At 38.7% G+C, this 21,969-nt stretch overlaps 1 long non-coding RNA gene across 3 annotated transcripts in view; it reads right to left on the bottom strand.

Annotated features, from left to right (window-relative positions):
- LOC119505606 overlaps positions 1-21,969 on the bottom strand; it is a 40,477-nt gene that overhangs the window by 8,292 nt on the left and 10,216 nt on the right. Inside the window, exon 3 of one of the 3 annotated variants that reach the window (XR_005210774.1) lies at positions 13,466-13,603. The exons of the other annotated variants lie outside the window; for them this stretch is intronic. This is a non-coding gene — a long non-coding RNA (uncharacterized LOC119505606). Of the gene's footprint in view, positions 1-13,465; positions 13,604-21,969 lie in introns of those variants that run through there. 3 annotated transcript variants of the gene reach the window in all.

Here is a 21,969-nt window from a genome sequence, read left to right as displayed (position 1 = left end):
CACATCTCCATGGAAACACTCAAAGAGTCCAACCTAATCAACACTAATACGTCTGCCCCACAAAATGACATCAAAGAATATGGCTTTTGGTGGGACATAATATATCCAAACTAGCACACTCACAGTAAATAAATATTCTGTATTTTTACAGTCAGTAAATGAACTGAATTGATAAAGTTACTAAAAACAAGTATGTGTAGGAACTTCAGCTTTTCTTCCACAATTTTAATGTGGCTAATAAGATCTGGGAAAAATAACAAGTGAAAATGTAAATAATTAAAATTTTAAAACAGACTCTGAAAGTTAGAAGTTTTAGTTCATGAATGGTCAAATAGATATTTTCATCTAAATTATAAGGACAACCATCTAAAACAGAGGTGGACAAACTACTGCCTGTTTTTAAAATAAAGTTTTATTGAAACACAGCCATGCTCCTTCATGTATGTGTTATCTATGGCTGGTTTTGACAGAGGCCATGTGGCACACAAAATCTAAAATATTATCATCTGGTCCCTTAAGAAAAAGTTTTCTGACCCCAGGTATGAAAGTATTTATGTATATGAAAAAGGACAAAATAAGAATATGGAACAACAAAGTCGGCAAAATAAGAATATGGAAATACAAAGTTGATTTATTGTGGTGGAAGGATTTTAAATATACATTGTTATTACAATGAGGTTTGTTCATTAAATAAATATTTTTAAGGAAAAATGATTCAATGAGAATTATTACTGTTTTTATAATGCATGAAATGGTGATGGGGAGCAAACAGCAAATGACTATATTATATAGTTATTAAAGTCAACATACTGCAGTTGGGGAAGTAGCTTATGATTAATTTTACCAGTTTGCTCTGCATCCACCACTGACAAAGCACAGGGGTAGGTCTGGGAGCTGCTAGGCACCAGCCATAGCTCTGGGGCCAGGCTTGCAAACAATCTCTGACCAGGAAAACCTGACCCTTCTCCTGATCCTTCTCTTGACATCTCTGTTTTTTTCTTCTGTCACCACCAACTACTATTTTGCATCCTTCCAGAAAGCAGTTTGACCATATGACCCACGAGTCAGAAATGGTCAATGCCCTTGAACTGCATATTCTAACCCTTAGAACTGAACCAAAGAAAACAATCAGAAATTTAGAGAGGAAAAATGGCAAAAGGAATCCTCACAAGATTATTCATAATAGCAAAAGAGTAGAAATAGAGTAACTATTAAATAAAGAAAGGATGGTATATCTATATGACAGAATATTACACAGCCATTAAAAATGATACTTTAGAAATTTACTACTTTGTAATCAGAAAAATGTACAACTTTTTAAAGTATGAGGTGGTATACACTGACATGGTAAAATTCATGGTAGTGACATTTAAGTAAAAAAGTTACAGAACATTTCAAATTATCTAGTTTTAAGCATTATCTGCATACATCTTTTCTGTCTCTTTTAACACAATTCTAGAGCACCTGACTTTTTATACAATGAGCATCTATAACAAGAGAAGAAAAATATATGTTCATCTTTTTAAAATAATGCTTATTAAAAGTTTTTCAAAGAACTAGTTATAAAAAGCAGAATACAAAATTACAGAGAGCCAGAGAGAATATGATCTCAAGTTCAAGAAGAAAATGTACACAGGAAAAGAACCAAGGGACAGTCAAAATATTAGCAACATTGCTTCTGGGTGATGGCATCATGGAGGACTCTTGTCTTGTCTTTTTACATTTATTTCTATTTTCTAGTTTTTTATAATGAACCTGTATTACTCAGATACTGGGGGGGGGAGGAATTGAAGTAAATATTTGTTAAAATAACTTTTTAAAGGAAAAGAAAAATACTGTTATAGCTACTACCCATGCATTTTACTAGACTCTTGAAGTTCTTTATTTCTCAATCTCTTTCTGTCTCTGTCTGTCTGATCTCTCTCTATCTCTCTCTCACAGACACACAGACACACAGACACACAGACACACACACACACACACGTTCCTGGTGCAAACAGTGACTGTCTTATTTCCCTAGAGCTGCTGTACCCAGGCAATCTACATTGGCCAAGTCCACCTGCCCCTGTCTGAAGTTTACTTGAATGTGTCTCCTTCAGCTTGTTTGGTGAGTCAGATTTTGCAACCCAAACTGCTAGTATGATAGACGGCTGTCCCATCCAGACAAAGAAGTATCTAGGGAGAGAAGGCCATTCTTGCCCAATTGCCTTGACTGTCGCAGCACCTGTTCTTTAGCTCTCTCCGCACCTTTCAATCTCCATCAACTTGCTCAAATTCCATAAGATATATTCTCAGTAAGTACCGTACAAGCCCTCTAAGTGACAGAATGTGTGCATCTGTATGTCATATGTGTGTCTGTGTTGTGTGTATACCTGTATGTATGACACAGTCATCTGTATGTTGTATATATCTGTACATATGCTGTGTGTACCATAATTAGGTGGCTTAAAACAACAAAAAAGTAATCTCTCACAATCCTGGAGATTAGGAGTCTGAAATCGAGTTGTAGGCAGGGCCGTGCTCTCTCTGAAGGCTCTAGAAGAGACACCCTTCCTTGCCTCCTCCAGCGTCTGAGGTGGCCGGCAATCCTGGGCACTCCTTGGCTCATGGCTGCCTACCCGAGACTCTGCCTCTGTCTTCACAGGGCCTTCTCCCCTGTGTCTCCATCTTCACATGAGTGTTCTCCTTCCTGAGTCTCCTCTCTGCTTCTCACAAGGACACCAGTCATATTGGATTAAGAGCCCACCCTACTCCAGGATGACCTCACCTTATTGTAACTACATCTGCAGCAAACTTATTTCCAAATAAGTCCACTAACTGGGGGTTAGGACTTCAACATATCTTTTGGGGGGACACAACTGAACCCATAACAGTGATTTCTATCATTAAACTTTGCTGGGTCCTCCACTTCTGTCTCTCACTTCCTGGCCTTCTTCCCTCACAACTCCCCAACTCTTATATTTCATTTGAAATCCACAGGTGAGAAAGAAAGGAGGAGGAAGATGAAAGCATTCGGGGCATATATCATCTGCAAGGCTCCTGATATTATGAAAAGAATAAAGTACCCTTGGTCCTTTTGTGGTATCCATTGTGCACGTGAGTGTCTGTCTTTATGGGTGCACACATCCAGTTTCATCAGTCTGGAGTCCATACAATGGCCCTACTCTATACAAGGACATATAAAATACAACTGCCTCTTAGTTTTGATAACTGTACCATAGTTGTGTAAGCTGTTAACATTAGGGGAGCTGGGCAAAGGATATAAAGTGCATGCCAACCTAAAACTGATTCAAAATAAAAAGACTTTTAAAAACACCTGCCAAGGACAACAGAAGTTCAATCTTCCCCTCCTCCTTAGGTTTAAAACTTCCTAGGGATTTTAACTTGTTTCTAAAGGCTCCATCCATGCGAGTTGCAAATTCCTCACCAGTAAAGATGGAGTTAGGCCTGATGCCTCCACAACCACAGCCCAGGTGGGCAACTGTCTAACTTGCCATGTTGACATTACTGTTTGCTCCACCCTTGGACAGGTGGCCTGAAGAGCTATGACCTGACATGCTCACCTCTCAGGTGACCACCAATGATTGAGATTCCCATCTAGACATCTTAAATAAAACATTTAAGAGAAAATAAAAATAAAAGCACATTCTTAGAAAAAGACAGCAAAGCAGCACATTCTTGAAAAATTGAAGGCTGGAGGCTAATTTCAGGCAGAATGGCATTTTTGAGGGATCAGGGAAGGGGAGATGCATCTTCTGCAGGACTTTCGTTCTCCAGCCCAGAAGAGGAGCAGGAAGCTGTCTGCTTAGTGGACCCCAGGATTACAGTTTCAAATCCTCCCGAGGCCTGTGTGTGTTGTCATGGGCTCCACATTTTACACATGGCTACTTGGGGTTTAAATGTTCTTCTTCTCCTTCCTCCACCCCTTTCTCTCACCTCAGTTAAGGCCACTTTGGAGAGGACTGAGTCTGCCCTGCCCTGCTCAGCCAGAGACAGAGTGCTCAGCTCCCGGAGGGAGGACGTTCTGTGGCCCTCTCAGCTCACTAAGCAACCTATTGACGAGCTTCTAATTACCAGAACTGTGTGCTACACAATGAATGTTCTCGGGGATTTTAATGATCGAAGTGAATGAACATGCTTCAACATTTGGAGGTGTGCTTGAGAAGAATAATTGCTTTAAAGTGTTTCATAAATTGTTGCTAGGAGACCACATCAGGATGGGCCTTTTTACTCACAGCTTGAAGTACAACTGGCAGGAAATTCTCCCATTCAAAATATAGATAAGTAAATAGAATAATTCAAAATGGAAAGAAAGAAGGAAGGAAACCCTCTAGCTGTTAGAGAAAATTGTCCACCCGAAACAAAATGGAGAACATGAGGCAAGACGAGATTGAAGGCAGTTACAGGTTTGCATCTCAGTTCTTGCTAGTTACATGATCTTGGTCAATTATTTAATGTCTTTCATTTTCAGTTTTCTCATCTGAAAAAGGAATATTAATGGCTCATTCAGAGGATTAGAGATAGCGAGCATGTGAATGGACCCAGGACATGATGCTAAATATTTTATTTATTTTAGCATTTACACTCACCTGTTCCAGAAGATTTTGAGGTGGCATATACAATTACTTCCTGTCTTGGTCTATGTTTTCCCAAAAGCAGATCCTGAAGCAAGGAACTGGGAATAGGTGGCTTTTCTGGGAGGTGATCTCAGGAAGCTCAAATGAGACAGTAGAGACAGTCAGATCGGACAGGGAGAAAAGCCAATTAAAGGTACATTGATGAGCAGGACCAACAAGGTTCGATCTCTGAAGAGCCATCTAGAACACGCCTCAGAATGCTGAGAGATGGGGAAACTGGGGTTTTTAACCACTGACTTCATCTCTCAGTGCTTGTGAGAAAGCTTTTGTTTCCCAGCTCTAAGAAGGACCAGGGTGAGGCCCGGCGTAGAGGAAGCAGGGAGCTCCTCTCAGATGCACACTTGATCTTGTGAGGGTCGGTGGCCATCACTCAACTCTGAGGGACCCGCCTCAGGTTCTCATTATACAAGTTTTCTACCCATGTGTAGTTAAGGAGTTAGTCCTACAGCCATGGCTACATTCATGATTATGACTGGGTGGAGTGGAATTAAGTGAATTTGGAGCCATTTACATTTCATCACACTAAAATTACATCATGAATCTAGGGCTTAAAAAATTACAAAGAAAAAAATAATACTAACACCTATAATAATGGTGGCAGCTAACACTTATGGAGAGCTGACTTTGAACCAGGCACAAAGCTAAACACTTTACAGGTATCATTTAATTGTCACAAGAACTCTTCTGTGACTGTCCAAGCAGTCGCCAAAGCTGGAAACCAGGGGATCATCCTTGACACTTTCCTCTTCACCAATTCCTTCAACCCATCAGTCAATCACCATGTCTGGTAGATTCCACTTTATATACATCTCTAGATTTGGTTCCCTCCTCTCAATTTCTATTGCCATATTCACATTTCACTCAGGATTTTGTTATTTCCTTCTCAATTGCTGTATGAACCTTCTCACTTATCTCTGTCTTGTCCAACTGTTCATTTCTGAGTACATTTTTTAAAAGTCCATTGAATACCTACTATGCTCTAGACAGTATACTATGTGCCGGTCATGCAGAGATAAAAGATACAGCAACTCTCCAAGGCACTCCATGTGGTAGTGGACAGAGAAATAAACAATCATAATATAGACAGGACAGTACTCTGAGAGCCCAGAAGAGGGGCACGAACCCAGGGAGAGCTTTCCAAAAGGCAAATTCAGTCATGCTTTTCAGCAGCTGTAATCTACCTCCAGTGGCTCCCCAGTACCTTCCGAAGAAGTTCCGACTCCTCAGAAGGGAAGCAAAAGCATTTTTGGCCTCATCTCCTACCTCAGGTGCAGCTCCCTGGACACTTGCATACCTTTGCACAGGCTCATCCCTCTGCCTGGGAAACCCTTCCTCGCACATCTGCCTGACCCTCTTAGTCTTACAAAGCTCACAGCAGCAACCTTGGAAGCGTCCTTATCCTGCCAGCTTCCTCCGGAGCTTCCTGACATCATCATTTTGTGATTGTTCCACAACGGCCTCTCCTCTGTCTCTCCTCCAGGGGGAGGGGGACAGCGTCTTAATCCCTTGGACTCCCCAGCACTGGGCCTTATGATCCTCTGCCTTGCTCAAATCCCTCAGCACCAGCAGACCCCCGACATGGTGATCGTTTGCTTGGACTTTGAACACTCCCTGTGGCCTTGCCCTCCAGCCTTTATGAATTGGTCATTTCCATTGCCTGATCACCTTGTGACTCGCGGCTACCCAAGCCCTGGCCCTAGTAGCATGCTCAGTTCTCCAAGCCTGCTGGTATCCCAGGCTTGGGATGGAATAATCCTTTCACCTGCTTCCTTCCCTGTCACAATGTGGAATGAGTATGTGTATGTGTACTTGTAAGAGAGAGAGCAAAAGAGAAAGAGACTGGTAGACAGAGACAAAGAGAGATAAAGCAAGAACCAGACTGGCTTTAAGGGGAAAAAATGATGTTATGGATTTATGAAACTGAAAACTCCAGGGATGGTATTCCACTTCGGTCCAGACACCAAACTCAGTCTCTTCATGTCTCCACAAGATATTCATGCATATTAAACATTTAGCTAATTTAGTAGATTTTATCAAAGACTTGTGCATTACCACAAAAGGTTACATACCTCCTTCTGCTCTTGCATTGTACCTGTATCACTTCTGTTCTGGTTTGCTAATGCTGCTGTTATGCAAAATACCAGAAATGGATTGGCTTTTATAAAAGGGGGGTATTTGGTTACAAATTTACAGAAGGTCAGCAGATGATCCAGAGCTCTCTTATGTTCTGCTGAAACATTAAAGGACTTGCGTTTGTTTTCATATTGGGTGCTGTTCCATCTTCCCTGGATTTGCAAGAACTGGTTTCAGCCCTCTTTTTATAAACCCCCCTTCTTAGAAGGGGCGGTTTATTTTCCTGCTGTCAGCACAAATGTAAAAATTAGGAACACATCTGATTGCACCTGTAGTTATCTACGTGCAGCCACAATTAGCCATAAGCACCCTCCAAAAATGGCAAACAAGCAGTTAAGCATTGCCTGCAATTAAGTATTGTGGGCATCATTAGTTGCATCGTTAGTCACATGAAGTAACTTTTATTGGTCGCCAATGGCTACCTCCGATACCAAATTACCCATCCAATAAGGGAGAGTACTAGGGCTGAAGAGCGACAACCCCCCCTTCTCCAATCTTGTGAAAATTGCATGCTTTTTTCCAATTATTTCACAAAACCAAATGGGGAATGTTTACAAATTCTAACTATTTATGTCAAACCAAACAGAAATTGTCACCCTGGGCCTTGTGTATTATCTGTTGTGGTTGTGCGTGTGTGTGTGTGTGTGTGTGTGTATTTTTGTTTGTTTGTTGACATTTGACATAAAACAAAGCAAAGCAAGCTATCTTTTTTTTTTTTTTCCTGGGAGAATAACTTACTTGTGGTATCTAAGTGACAATGTAATCTTTCGTTTGTATATTCTGCCCAATAAGGAAGGTTTATTTTACACCATTGTTACCATTTTCTGATTTAAATATCAGCTACAAATTTTCAGTTGGAGAACTTTACTTCCTGTCAGAACTGAAATGATTGGATCTTTTTCCCAGAGGGTTTTAATCTGGAAGGGACATAGTCCCAGAGACCTAGGAAGATAGTTTCAGCTCAAAGAGTGATGACCTGCGGAAACATTGTTGAGAAATGTATCTTTAACGAATCACCAGCCTGAGGATGAAACTCTGTGTTCTCCTAAATCCCAAGAAATACGTATTCTCACATCATAGATCAGAGTAGGGTAGAGAGATGCAAGCTTTAATTTTTATGTATTTATATAATATTTTCAAGGGATTTGATATGTGGAAACAGATTAATCATCCCTTACTAAGTAGCATCCCCAGGATGAATAGCTAGGCCCTATCAATCCCATTTAAGTGTTTAGAAAGCATGGAATTGATTGGCAACTAAATAGGTCATAGTCCATCATCTGTCCATTGGCCTCATTTGCTATTTGGAGAGAGGAAAGATCCTATCAGGTATCCTGAGCTGGGTAACCTTGAACAAAAAGGGAAATCTCTCTCTAGAGCAACGCTGTGCAACAGAATTTTCTGTGATTATGTAAATGTTCCATATCTGTGCCTCCAATATGGTAATCATTAGCCATGTGGCTAGTGAGTGCTTGGAATGTGACCAACATAACTGAGAAGTTGAATTTTTAATTTTATTTAATTTTGATTATTTTAAATTTGAATAGGCACATAAGGCTAGTGGCTACCATGTTGGACAGTGCCACAATAGTGTTTGACTATAGCCAGAAAAGGGGAGTCAATGCTGGCTCCAAAGACAGTCAAAAGTATAATATGTAGTCAACAAAGTATTTGGATCCAAAATCCCAGGTCATGATGAATTGATGCACAGTGGCAAAATACAACTGATGTCCTCTAGAGTCCTACCAAATCCGTACATTGAAAGACAAAGCCCTAGCCCCTTAAGAAACCACAGCAGAAACGAATCCAATTCAACTAAATTCAACTCATAACACACCCTAAGACTTCCTGAGAGTCTTCTGTTTCTAACTAGATGTATGTTTTAGAAATGTGTCCAGCTTTTCACCTTCATCCCCAAGACTGCTTCTACAACAGATAAGAGTTGGTATTTTCCTCCAGCTAGGTTCTGGGATAGTGTATCCTTTAGGGATTGTGCTAAGAATGGGTCATTGTTCTTTGTAGATTCAATTTTCACTTGATTGAATGTCGTGAGTGGTAGAAGTTCCAAAGGTCATTTGTTCATACTATTAACGCTGCTTAGAGGCCCCAAACACATTCTTCCACTTTGCTGTCTTTGGGGGAAAAAAGGAGAATGGGGCAGGAAAGTAGCAGTTAATTGTTTATTCATTCAACAACAATTATGACAGTATTATGTGCCAAGAATGGTGCTTGGTGCTGAAACAGCCAGCATGAAAGCCACATATGATACAGGAGTGTTGAGTGGAAAAAGCGCTGGGCTACCATCCAGAAGTCCTGAGTTCAGTTTCTGTTTTGCCAGTAATTATCACTATGGTTTGGAGACAAAGGCCTTATTTGAAACATTTCTAAAATCTCAAGAGTCAGAAAACTCCGATTTCCTGGAAGGTGAAAAGGCTATTAGCATGACTAAGGCTTGCTTCCTGACCTTTGAGAACAAATATGCAAGCAGAAAAACACACCCTCACCCTCAGAATTCTAATTCTGCACACATACCCTCTCTGGGATTCAAGCTGAGAGGATCAAATTAAAGTAAGAGACACAAAAGGAACTTTTCATTAGTTCTTAGGAGTTGTTTTTTTCTTTGGGACTAGCTCAGGACGAAAGAATCCCCAGGAGCTCTGGCATATCCCTACTGCGGGGTGGGGTTCAGAGAAAGAAGGGCCTTGTGGAATGAGCAAGAATTTCCAGCTGGAGGGAGGTGGTGAAGAATATTCCACGGTTTTGATTAGCTTGGGGAAAGACAGAAATGTAACTGGGAGTCAGCAGTGGTAATCAGGCCTGGGAGGGAAGGAGGGGTGGTTGCTCAGAGGTTACCACACCTTCCCTGTGCTGGCTTTGCACATCTGTGGTCCCAAATTCTCTGAGTTCCAGAAACCTGTATCCAGTTGCTTACCTCAGATCTCCACTGGAGTCTCGCTGGTACCAAAACTCAACAGGTTCCAACTGAACTCGGTATCTACACCCACCCTACAACGTGATTTCTCTCTAGTCCCCTCCCTCTTAGTAAATGAAACCACTGTCAGAAACTTAGGATTCCATCAAATGATAATTGTCCTTTCCTTTCTTACCTATCCCCAAGTCCTTCTGATTTTATTTCCCATGGAGATCTCGTTGTTTTCCATCTCCATTATCTCTGCCCTGGTCTGAACGTCTTGAGCGCCTCTCTTTTGGAATACTATGACCACTTCCTTACTGGTCTCCCTCTATCCACCCTACAGATGTCTCCAGTACTTTTTCAAAAAGCAGCTGGAGTGATATTTTAAACATGTCAATCTGATCATGCAACTCTGCTGATTAAAATCTTTCAGTGACTTCCAGTTCTGTTATGATAAAGCAAACACACACACACAATCCTTGTCCTTATAGAATTTATTATCTATGAACAGTAATCAAATAAATACACCAACCCATTAAAAATTTCAATCAGGAGATGAAGGAAAGTCACATGGTAGTATGTAGTATCTCACTTGGGCAGTGAAGTCAGGGAAGACTTCCCAGAGGAAGTTGAAGTTAGAGCTGAGACTTAAAAATAAATGAGATTTAATTAGATGAAGAGCTAACAGGGCTCAAAGAAGAGCCCTCAAGGGAACTGTAGGTCAAGAGAGATAGAGAGGTTTTGTAAAACATGGTAAGCAATTTTCACTTAATCCTCACTGAAGGGTTTTTCTGGATATGAGAGTCTTGGTTGACAGTGTTTTTCTTTTAAGCACTTTGAATGTCATCCCACTGCCTGCTGGCCTCCATTATTTCTCATGTGAGGTCATCTGTTAATCTTGTTGGGGTTCCTTTGTATGTGGTGAGTCACTTTTCTCTTGCTGCTTTCAAAATTTTTCTTTGTCTTGGTCTTTCAGCATTTTGTGTTTACTCTACCTGGAGTTTTGTTGAACTTCTTGAATGCGTAGATTAAAGGTTTCCATCAAATTCGGGACATTTTCAGCTATATTTCTTTGAACATATTTTTTGTGCCTTTCTTGCTTACATCTCCTTCTGGTACTCCCAAGATACGTATGTTGGTATGCTTAACGGTGTAACACTTTTCCCTGAGGCTCTGTTCATTTTTATTCACTCTTTTCCCTCTCTATTCTTCAGATTGCATAATGTCTATTAATCTATCTTCAAGTTTGCTAATTCTCTCTTCTGTCAGTTCAAATCTACTGTTGAGCCCCTTTAGTGATTTTTCTTTTCATTTTAGTTATTGTTCTTTTCCACTGCAGACTTTCCATTTGGCTCTTTATTAATAATTTCTATTTATTGATATTTTCTATTGAATAACACATTAACACCAACCGTCCTTTAATTCTTTAAGCATGGTTTCCTTCAGTTCTTTGAAAATATTTATAATGGCTGCTTTGAATATATTGTCTTTTAAAACTGACATGTGGGCCCTCTCATGGGCAGTTTCTGTTGTGTGTTTTTGTTTGTATGTTTGCTTGTTGTTTGTTTCTTCCTGTGTCTAGGTCACACTTTCTTCTTTCTTTGTATGTCTTGGAATTTTGATTGAAATTTTGATAGAATTTTGATTGGAAATGTAACCAAGAGTTACATTAATTAACAAATAGTTATGATTACTGAATCATTATATAGATGCTTTTCTTACCTTCTCATATATTGTAAAATGATCAGAGGGAAATGTCTGAGGATGTTGAATTATGGCCCAGCTGCCTTGATCTTTTGTAATATTGTATAACTATAAAGTCTTTATCTTGTGATTATAAAAACTTTATGACTAGCCCCACTTGTACCCCCTTATCCTGTTTTTCAACTTTAGAGTTTTATGATCACAAAACACAGCCCCTACTGTTTATTAATGAAGGAACCTAAGTCAGCCCAGAATTAACACACCCCAATTCCTAAACTATCTTGCTAGATGCAACTCAATCTAACCAAAATTTGCCCTCCTGACATGTGCAGCAGCTCATACTTTAACCTCAATATAATTATAAAAATCACACCCATCATCATATTAAGGCCGTCATTTGCTTACATATGTTCTGTGACTAAGCATATAATCAATCTGCACATGATTAGTAATTAGATAATCTCTTACCTCATCATCTCAAGCCACTGCCCTCATTATCCTAAAACTGGCCCATCTCTTGATTCTATAAAACTATCAGAGTTATGGCAGTCAGGGAAACAGATTTTTAGGCTGATAGGCCATCTGATCGCCTGCTTTCTACATTAGCAATAAACCCTTTCTTTGAAATCCTGAAGTCTCAGTGTGCTGGTTTGAATCTATTTGAATCTATTATGTACCCTAGAAAAGACTATGTTCTTTTAATCCAGTCTTGTGGGGGGCAGACCTACTGTGGGTCGGATATTTTGATTAGGTTGTCTTCATGGAGAAGTGACCAATGCAATTCAAGATGGGTCTTAATCCTTTACTGGAGTCCTTTAAGAGAGAAAGAAACAACCCAGGAGAAGCAAGCAAGGACCCACAGGAACTGAGACAGAAGCTCAGAGACATCTTGCAGAAAGCCACTGAAACGAGAAGCTAAACCTGGGAGAGAAGGTTCAGCAGAGCCAGCCTTGTGCTTTCTGGTATGACAGAGGAAGCCCAGATGCCACTGGCCTCACCTCAGAGAAGGTATCTACCTCTTGATGCCTTAATTTGGACATTTTCATGGGCTTAGAACTGTAAATTTGCAACCTAATCAATCCCCATTGAAAAAGCCAATTATGGCAGCTTTAGCAAACTGAAACACTCAGGAATTGGTCATTTGAGTGCACTGGGCAGAGAATCACCCCACTCAGCCCCACCCCACCCCACTTTTGATCGATATCAAAAGCTGGAGGTTTTAGGTAATATAGTGTAGCAACTCTGGATACTTTATTCTCTCCCCACCCCCACTCCCAGGGATTGTTTTTGTAATTGTTTATTTGTTTAGTGACTTGGCTGGACTGTTTCAATGAAGTCTATTTCTCTTGCAGTGTGAAGCCTGTGATGCTGTTCCTCAAAGGGTACAACTGTGGGTATACCCACAGTCACCTGTGAGGGCTGTGGTTTTGTGAGCTCTCTTGTGTTTTCCTGACCTGTCTCTGAAGCTGCCTGCTTCTGTTAGGCACCACTAATTTCCAGGTGATTGTTCTATTGTTGCACTATTGATCTATTGACAACACCCTGGGACATAAACTGCTCCATAGTCTGACCCAATTAAATTCATCCCCTTTGCAGGGGCAGTATTTGAGGTCAGTCTTTGAGGTTTGTTCTCTTCCCCAAGAGAGCTCTTCTTAGCTCTCTCTTTTCTTGGTTCTTGATCTCAGGGTGCTACCAACCTCCTCTTAATTGTTTACCACTAGAATCTCCATTGCTTTTGCGAGTGTTCTTACGCTTGAATTTTGCCATAGTCTTAATAGTCAATTCCTTCTCGGAGAGCTTCAGAGCTCTCTGTTCTTATGCACTGCCTCTTCTACTGGGAAAACTCTTTGAACCAATGCTCTGGGGTCAGGGGCAGGGACAGTGGCCCACTTCTCTTGGAGTAATACTCTGCTTTACAAGTAGGGTGCTGGGTGGGGACAGTAGCCTCTGGTTTTCTTGGCTTGCCTCTTGATCTGGAGCCAGGATGACTGAGCCCCAGTATTCTTCCTTGCCATGCCTGGGGTAGAACCTCCACCTCTGAGTGAGAGGTGGGTAGGGAAAGGGAACTCCTGACCTCTCAGCTGCACTTGCCAGGAATTTAGCATGTGCAACTCAGAGCTAGGGGGATGAGAAATACTGACTGGGAGCTGAGAAGGGAGAGGGAGCTCCATTTTCTTGGTAGCATCTGCCCGGATTAGAGCTTTGTCAACAAGTGCTGAAATGAGAGAGGACAAGGGATGGAGCCAATATTAATCAAATGCCACAGACTCTCACTGCTCTTACCAAGATTTAGTAGATTTTCTTGAGTTTTTTTTATTTTTTTTTTTTTGCTGTATGCTGTTAGAACAATTTCCAGAGGCTTTAAGTGGTTGAAATTATATACATGAATATATTTTATATATGTATGTATATAATTTTCACTAGTATGGTTGTTTCACTGGGAAGTGGGTCCATGGAGCTAACTCTGCAATTCCAGAAGTAGTACTTATGAAGGGTTTTAAGGGGGGGGGGGGGGGGGTTTAAGCAGGATCAAATGATTCAGGCTATTCGGTGGAGAATGGATCAAAGGGAAATGAGAATGGAAGCATATTCATCAGTTAGGAGGTAAATGGAGTTGATCAAAAAAGATACAAGTAAGGTATAGATGATGAAATGGGCAGCAACCATATCTTTTGTTCATCACTGTAATCCTAGCACCTAGTATATTTTAGATAATCAATAAGTATTTGTTAAATGAAAGAATGAATGATTCCTGCCAGCTTTGGAACTAAATGTATACATTATCCAACTTCTCATCATTGACTTCTCTTTTGCCCTGAATCTGGAATAAGTCCAGACTAGTTTTGTGGAAAGAGTTAGAAAGTTTAGTAGGAATTCTGGTAGAGCAGGAAACCTTTGTGATGCTGAAATGGGCTATCTTATCTGAGCCAGGAAAACTTCACAAAAGGAGAATATTCAATCAGGGCCTTAAAGGTAATGCTATAAAGGAAAAGAGGAAAAAATCTTAGGCAATGATGACTACTTTCTTTTTTTTTTTTTTTAAGGAAAGAAACATTTTAATTAGCAGAAAGTCTCTGGAATATTGGCTGCATTTATAATCCTAATAAAATTGATCTCTGTCCTTTCTTCAGTGTCCTTAAATGTAGCTCAAGGAGGTTGACTGAGCCAGTTCTAACATTCTGAGAGTCTATGCTTCCATGAATGGAAATTTGCAGGGAATAAATTTTGAAAGGAACAAAATGCTCTTCCTACCAGATGCTAAACTTGAACATGGACCAATTCATCTTAATTTGGAATATGTGCTGTTTTTCTTACCCCTGAGCTTCACGCATGTGAAACTGCAGTTTAGAAAAGAACAGAGATAACACTGTTTTATTGAGCAAATAAGCATTATTTTGGTAGTAATTGGCAACAATAAAAAAATCAGCAACATCCAAATAAATGAAAACCAGTCCAGTCTGCTGCCTTTTTCCTGTACTTGTTTGATTTCTAATAATAATTCCCATTAACTGTTTTTATCAATATTGTGGGAGTCAACGGATCCTCTGAAAATCTTATGACATATGTGGGCACTCTCACCCTCCCCCACCAACACACACAGAAAAATATCCACAAAGGTAAGCTTGCAACTTGACGGGTGTTCCTCAAACTTTAAGGCTCAGGGTTCCAGAGTAAGGAAACTCTGGTTTATATTGAGATTTACAGTTCACAAAGGACTTTTTGTATCTTGTTTCACACTTATAACTCTGTGAGTGAAGCATTAATAACCTAATAATTATTAAGTAGAATATTTTCCAGGAATATATCTGGCTAGCTTATGCAGACCAATATAACTTAAAATGCTTCATACAAGTAAAAATTAAATTCTTTAAAGCACCAAAGAACTTATGCGATTAAACAAAACAAAAAAAACCTCACAGGCTAAAATATAAAAATAATGGTAACTGAGAAAGCACAAAGACCCTTTTGCCACAGGTGCTAATGGCCTCCCACAAGCAAGGGGGAGGAAAATCAAGTCCCAAGCCCTGCCCAAGGTGGATTCCCTAAGGAGAGATCCCCTCCACCCCAATGAAGGTGGGGTCAGGCTCAGCAAATTGCCTTGTTGCTGAGCCTAACAGGGAAAAAGATTCTGAGAAGTTGTAACAAGTTAGCCTTCAATTGCATTTGCAGCCTGCATTCACATCACTGAATTTGAGTGGTCCAAAAATTCTCAACCTTTGAATTTATTTAAAAATGGTCCAGAATTGGCAATGCTTTGAACACTTGTCAGAATCAAAGCATATCCTCACTAGAGGAAAACACCTTCATCCCAGGCCTCAAAGGATCCCGCATATAATATTTCAAATAAATGAGCAGCACACAGTTGGAAAAAAAAAAACAACCCCAAACCAAGCATATAAACAAAGCACCACGAGCAAGAATCTTTAAAAGCAACAGAACAAACAGACAATCTAAAAGACCTTCACTAAGTTCTGATGTTGGAATCAAAAGATCCAAGCTATAAAACTATGGTTAAAACAACTATGTCTATTATGTTGCTTTCTTTTTTTATTTTTATTTTATTTTTTTTTATAATAGCTGGGGAAACGGAAGGGGGTAATAAAAAAAATTCCCAGAGAAAGCTCACTTCTGATTGAAGTAAAATAATCAGGAAAAGGAACTATAAAATGTAATCGTACATATTTGCAAAAGAAACTAAAAGAATGTCTATAAATAAAAATTATGATAACTGAAACGAAACACTCAATGACAGATTAAAATGACTGAAGACAGAATAAATGTACTAAAAATGTCAGAAGAAATTAGTCAGAATGTCATGAGAGATGAAAATATGGAAAATATGAAAGTTAAGAGACATTGAGGATAGAATGAGAGGGTCTGACATATACTCAGTTGAAGCTCCAGAAGAAGGAGACAGGATCATTGTTATGCCTCTTATCTCTCTTTAAATTTTTTATTATAAAAAATGTTAAGCCATGACCACAGACATAGGGGACTGGTGGTTTGATGGGTTGAGCCCTCTACCACAGGATTTACCCTTGGGAAGACTGTTGCTGCAAAGGAGAGGCTAGGCCTCCCTATAATTGTGCCTAAGAGCCTCCTCCCGAATGCCTCTTTGTTGCTCAGATGTGGCCCTCTCTCTCTACCTAAGCCAACTTGAAAGGTGAAATCGCTGCCCTCCCCGCTACGTGGGATCAGACACCCAAGGGAGTGAATCTCCCTGGCAATGTGGAATATGACTCCCGGGGAGGAATGTAGACCCGGCATCGTGGGATGGAGAACATCTTCTTGACCAAAAGGGGGATGTGAAAGGAAATGAAATAAGCTTCAGAGGCAGAGAGATTCCAAAAGGAGCCGAGAGGTCACTCTGGTGGGCACTCTTATGCACAATTTAGACAACCCTTTTTAGGTTCTAAAGAATTGGGATAGCTGGTGGTAGATACCTGAAACTATCAAACTACAACCCAGAACCCATGAATCTCAAAGACAACTGTATAAAAATGTAGCTTATGAGGGGTGACAATGGGATTGGGAAAGCCATAGGACCACACACCCCTTTGTCTAGTTTATGGATGGATGAGTAGAAAAATAGGGGTAGGAAACAAACAAACAAACAGACAAAGGCACCCAGTGTTCTTTTTTTACTTTAATTGCTCTTTTTTACTTTAATTATTATTCTTGTTATTTTTGTGTGTGTTCTAATGAAGGTGTCAGGGATTGATTTAGGTGATGAATGTACAACTACGCAATGGTACTGTGAACAATCGAATGTACGATTTGTTTTGTATGACTGCGTGGTATGTGAATATATCTCAATAAAATGAAGATTTAAAAAAAAAAGAAAAAAATGTTAAGCATACATGAAGGAAAAAAGTAGTAAGCACAGTACTATAAACTTCATATGCCCATCACCCAGATTCCACAATTATCAAGATTTTGTCACATTTGTTCATTTGTTTTCCTATTTCTATTTTTGTCGGTGTAGTTTAAAGCAATCCTCAGACTGTATATCATTTTGCCATTAAAGGCAATATATGAATATTGAACACTTGAGAATTTTCCAAAACCAATAAAAGATACCATTAACACAAATAAAAAAATTCCCAACCACTCCCAAACAGGATAAATAAAAACAAATCCATAACTAAACACTTCATACAGAAACTGCAGAACACCAAAGACAAAGAGAAAATCTGAAAAGCAACCAGGGGTTTACAAACTTGCCCAAGATCATGTGGATAATAAATGGCAGAGTTGAGCCTCCTTTCAGGGTCATTTATTCCTAAATTCTGCATCCTTCTGCTATACCACAGTAAGCCTCTACATTCTAAGCCTCTTGCTCAGGTACCCATTCAAAGTATTATATTTATGTCCACCTTAACAATTGGGACCAGAACTAATATTTAGTCCTTTACTGGTGTATGTTCATTTAAGGATTAAGACTAGGCTCAGTGACTTTAAATCTGCATTTTATAGATGAGAAAACTGAAGTTCAAGTGAAGAGAATAATATTTCATTGCCTACATATCCAAGAAGCTTATGCTTATGAAGAGGACTATTAACCATGTCCAAAATTTCTGGAGAAAGCTAGTGGTAATAAAGAAATTTTTCAAAATAGGAAAAAAGCATTACCTCATTGGAGGAAATTGGGCTGTATAAATATTTTTTTCTTGAATTTCCTTTTTTTCCCCCTTGCAATTTTATTGAGATATAGTCACATACCAAACAAAGTGTACAATCAATTGTTCAAAGTATCATCATATAGTTGTACATTCATCACCACAGTCAATTTTTGAACATTTTCATTACTCCAAAAAATAATAAAATAAAAATAGGAATAAAAATAAAAGTAAAAAGGAACACCCCAAACAACTCATCTCCTCCATCCCTCCTATTATTCATTTACTTTTTTTGTCCCCATTTTTCTACTCATCTGTCCATACACTGGACAAAGGGTGTGTGAGCCACAAGATTCTCTGCAATCACATGGTCACACCATATAAGCTATACAGTTATACACTCATCTTCAAGAACCAAGGCTACCAGGCTGCAGTTCAACAGTTTCAGGTATTTCCTTCTAGCCATTCCAACACACCAAAAACTAAAAAGGGACATCTTTGAATTTCCTTTTGAAAGAAAGGAATTGGATGTCCATAAAACAAGTAGCTGGAGAAATAAATGAATGCCTTCTCCCTGAGAAAGTTAGAATCAATGAACGAATTGGTAGAGTAAAGCCACTAACAGTTGAGGGTTGAACAAATTATGAGAATAATAAAGGGACATTTAATTCCAGCACAGACCAGACATTGTTGGAAAGTATGAGCTGTACAGAACATTTTAATCAAATTTTGTATGTGAAATCAGGATTCAATAATTGATGACTTGAGGATTCACCAAAAAGTTACCAATGTTTTTTAATGTAACATTTTTTCAAATTTTACAAGTTATGCATGTTTAATGAAGAAACGTTTGGAAAATACTGAAAAATAGAAGCAATAATAAAAATCAATAATAAATTGTTAACCATTGCTAATGTATTTTTGCTTCCTTTTTATCTTTTGTGGTGGTTTGAAGCTGTATGTACCCCAGAAAAACATGTACTTAAATTTAATCCATTCCTGTGGGTGTGAACCCATTGTAAGTAGGACCTTTTGATGAGGTTACTTCAGTTAGGTGTGTCCCACCTCAATCAGGATGGGTCTTAATCCTATGACTAGAGTCCTTTATAAGAAAATGAAATTCAGACAGAGAGAGATTCACAGGAAGTAAGAAGCTGAAACCAATGGAACCTGGAAGGGAGGGGAAAGACCAGAAACACCGCCATGTGCCTTGCCATGTGACAGGGCCAATGATTTCCAGCAGCCAGCCCCAGAACACCAGTCTTTGGAAGAAAGCATTGCCTCGATGATGCTTTGATTTGGACTTTCTTTAAGCTTCAAATTCATAAGCAAATAAATTCCCTTTGTTTAAGCTGAAACATTTCATAGTATTTGCTTGAGCAGCCTAGGAAACTAAAATATCTTTCTTTCATAATATAAATATATGCTTCTACAAATATCACCATGATAAATATCCTCCTTCATAAATCTTTGGCCACCATTCTGTTTATTTCCTTTGAATCAATACCTAGATTGAATCAGTAGCTAAAGGTGAGGTATTTGTAAGGCTCATGACGTATTACTGAAGTGACTTTAAGAAAGGTTGTAATAATTTACATTTCCAAGAACTTTATTCAAAGTAACAAAATTTAGAGTCTAACATTAGGGGATTTGTTCATTAACATGGTATAGCACATGATGGATTATTATGCAGCCACTGAAAATCATACATTTGAAGCCTATGTAACGAATGCAAGAAAATTCTTGCAATATAACCTAGGTGAAAAATGAAGGATACAACACTTGTTCATTGTTACTGGGAACATAAAATGATGCAGCCACTGTGGAAAACAGTTCGGTGGTTCTTCAGAACGTTAAGTATAGATTTACCATATGGCCCAGCAATCCTGCTTCTAGGTATATACCCAAAAGAATGGAAAGCAGGGACTCAAACAGGTGTTTGCTCACTGATGTTCATAATGGTGTTATACACAATTGCAAAAGATGGAAGCAACCCAAGTGTCAATCAGCTGATGAAAGGATAAACAAAATGTGGTTTATATATACAATAGAATATTATTTAGCCATAAAAAGGAATGACGTTCTGATACACACTACAACATGGATGAATCATGAAGACATCATGTTGAGAGAAATAAGCCAAGCAAAAAAGGACAAATATTATATGATCTCACTGATATGAAATAATTAGAATAAGCAAATTCATAGAGTCAATAACTAGGTTATCAGAGGTGAGAATGTGGGTAGGGAAATGGGGAGTTAATGCTTAATTGGTACAGAGTTTCTGTTTGAGCAGTTATTCCATGCTCTAGAATGTCCATGTACTTCTGCATTCAATAGTTTGATCTGTTGCTTACCAACAGGCAATTGTGTTCATCCCCAAACCTGCTAATTCCTATTGTACTCATTATTGTAATTATGTAATTTAACAAAATATTACATAAAATGAAAAAAAAGTAGGATACAAAACATTATACACAACATGATCCTAATTTTGTTAAAAAATCTACGCATACAAAATAAAGAGACAAGGGGGAAAAACCCCAGAATATTAATAATGTTCGGCAAGGAACATCGGAGTTATAAAATAGCAGAGTTGTTACATGATTGGGCTTTTAGTTGAACCCAGCTGTATTTTTGAATCCTGGCTTTGCCATTTTGAGCTTGGACTTGCAATCTTGGACTACTTATATAACTTCTCTAGGTTTCATTTATCTCCTCTGTAAAAAAGAAAAACAGAAAGAGGATAGTAATGCCAACCTCACAGGTTCATAGTAAGGATTAAAACAATGGGATGAAGGTACAGTCCCTGGGATTTTTATTGTTGTCTTTGGGTAGCATGAGTACAAGGGCTTTTATTGTGTTTTTTATACTTAAAAAAATACTTTTGTGTATTTTCTAAATGAAAAAGTATCTACACTATTGCTATTATTACTCTTTTTAAAAGATGACGCTACTTCTTTATTGGAGAATTAAGTTGTATTTCCAGGTCATTGTTTCTCTATCTGCAAAACAAAGTACGACCCTAGGAATCTCTTTGGTTTTAAAAGACTTGTAGTGAAATCATAATAACTTCCATGTACATGCTGGGAACCAGGCAATGGCATGCAAGGGCCGGGCAGTCAGAGTGGTTGGCTCTGATGCAACAAGGAGTGCATCTTCTGTATAGAATTTAAAAACAATAATATAATAAATTATACATAATAAAACCTAGTAGTCGGCATTCTATTATCACCATGTGTTGGCAATTGTAAACAATGTCAGTGATAAAACACTCTTTCCTAAAAAATCTTTGGCTGGTCTACCTTCTAAACTGTTGAGTTTTCATAATGTATATAAACTTTAGATTAGCAAATACGTATTACTTCTCTCTCAATAAACATGGTATTCTATGTGGAAGTTAATCCAGAGAACCCCCAGCTACACAGTCAACCTTGACACCTGTGCCACAGTTTCATGGGTTTGCTTTGAGAATGATGGTTAGGAATTGTTCAAACTCATTAGGGTATCACTGGCATCCCCAACCCCTGTGATAAGATATATTCCTGCATTTAAACAGTAGATATAAATAAACAATGACAGCGCAGTGGTTCTAAAGGTGATGAAAAAAACTTGATTAATTTAATTCAATTATTCTGTGATAATTTGAGCTTTTCTTTTGAGTTTAAAATACAAAACAGTGAAACAGTGTGAACTGCAAGGTGTAATATTTTTGTTTAGTAATTCATACTAACGATAGATTTTAGTTCTTAAAAATTGAAATGTGTTCTTTTAAATTGTTATTTGTTTTAAAAAGAAAGATTTAATTAACAAAATGATTATTACTGATGATTAATACATGATTATTACTTATAGTAATTTTGTCACAGAGAGGAGGAGGGAGTTAAAAATTATCTGCCCCAGTCAAACGTGCCAGGTATGCCACTGTAACCTTCCTGCCATTTGATGCTCTGTGGCCTTC

Source organism: Choloepus didactylus, chromosome 10 (assembly GCF_015220235.1).
Source record: "Choloepus didactylus isolate mChoDid1 chromosome 10, mChoDid1.pri, whole genome shotgun sequence".
Taxonomy (NCBI): Eukaryota; Metazoa; Chordata; class Mammalia; order Pilosa; family Megalonychidae; genus Choloepus; species Choloepus didactylus.
The sequence above is the reverse complement of the archived record's forward strand: the minus strand, read 5'-3'. Positions and strand labels throughout refer to the sequence as shown.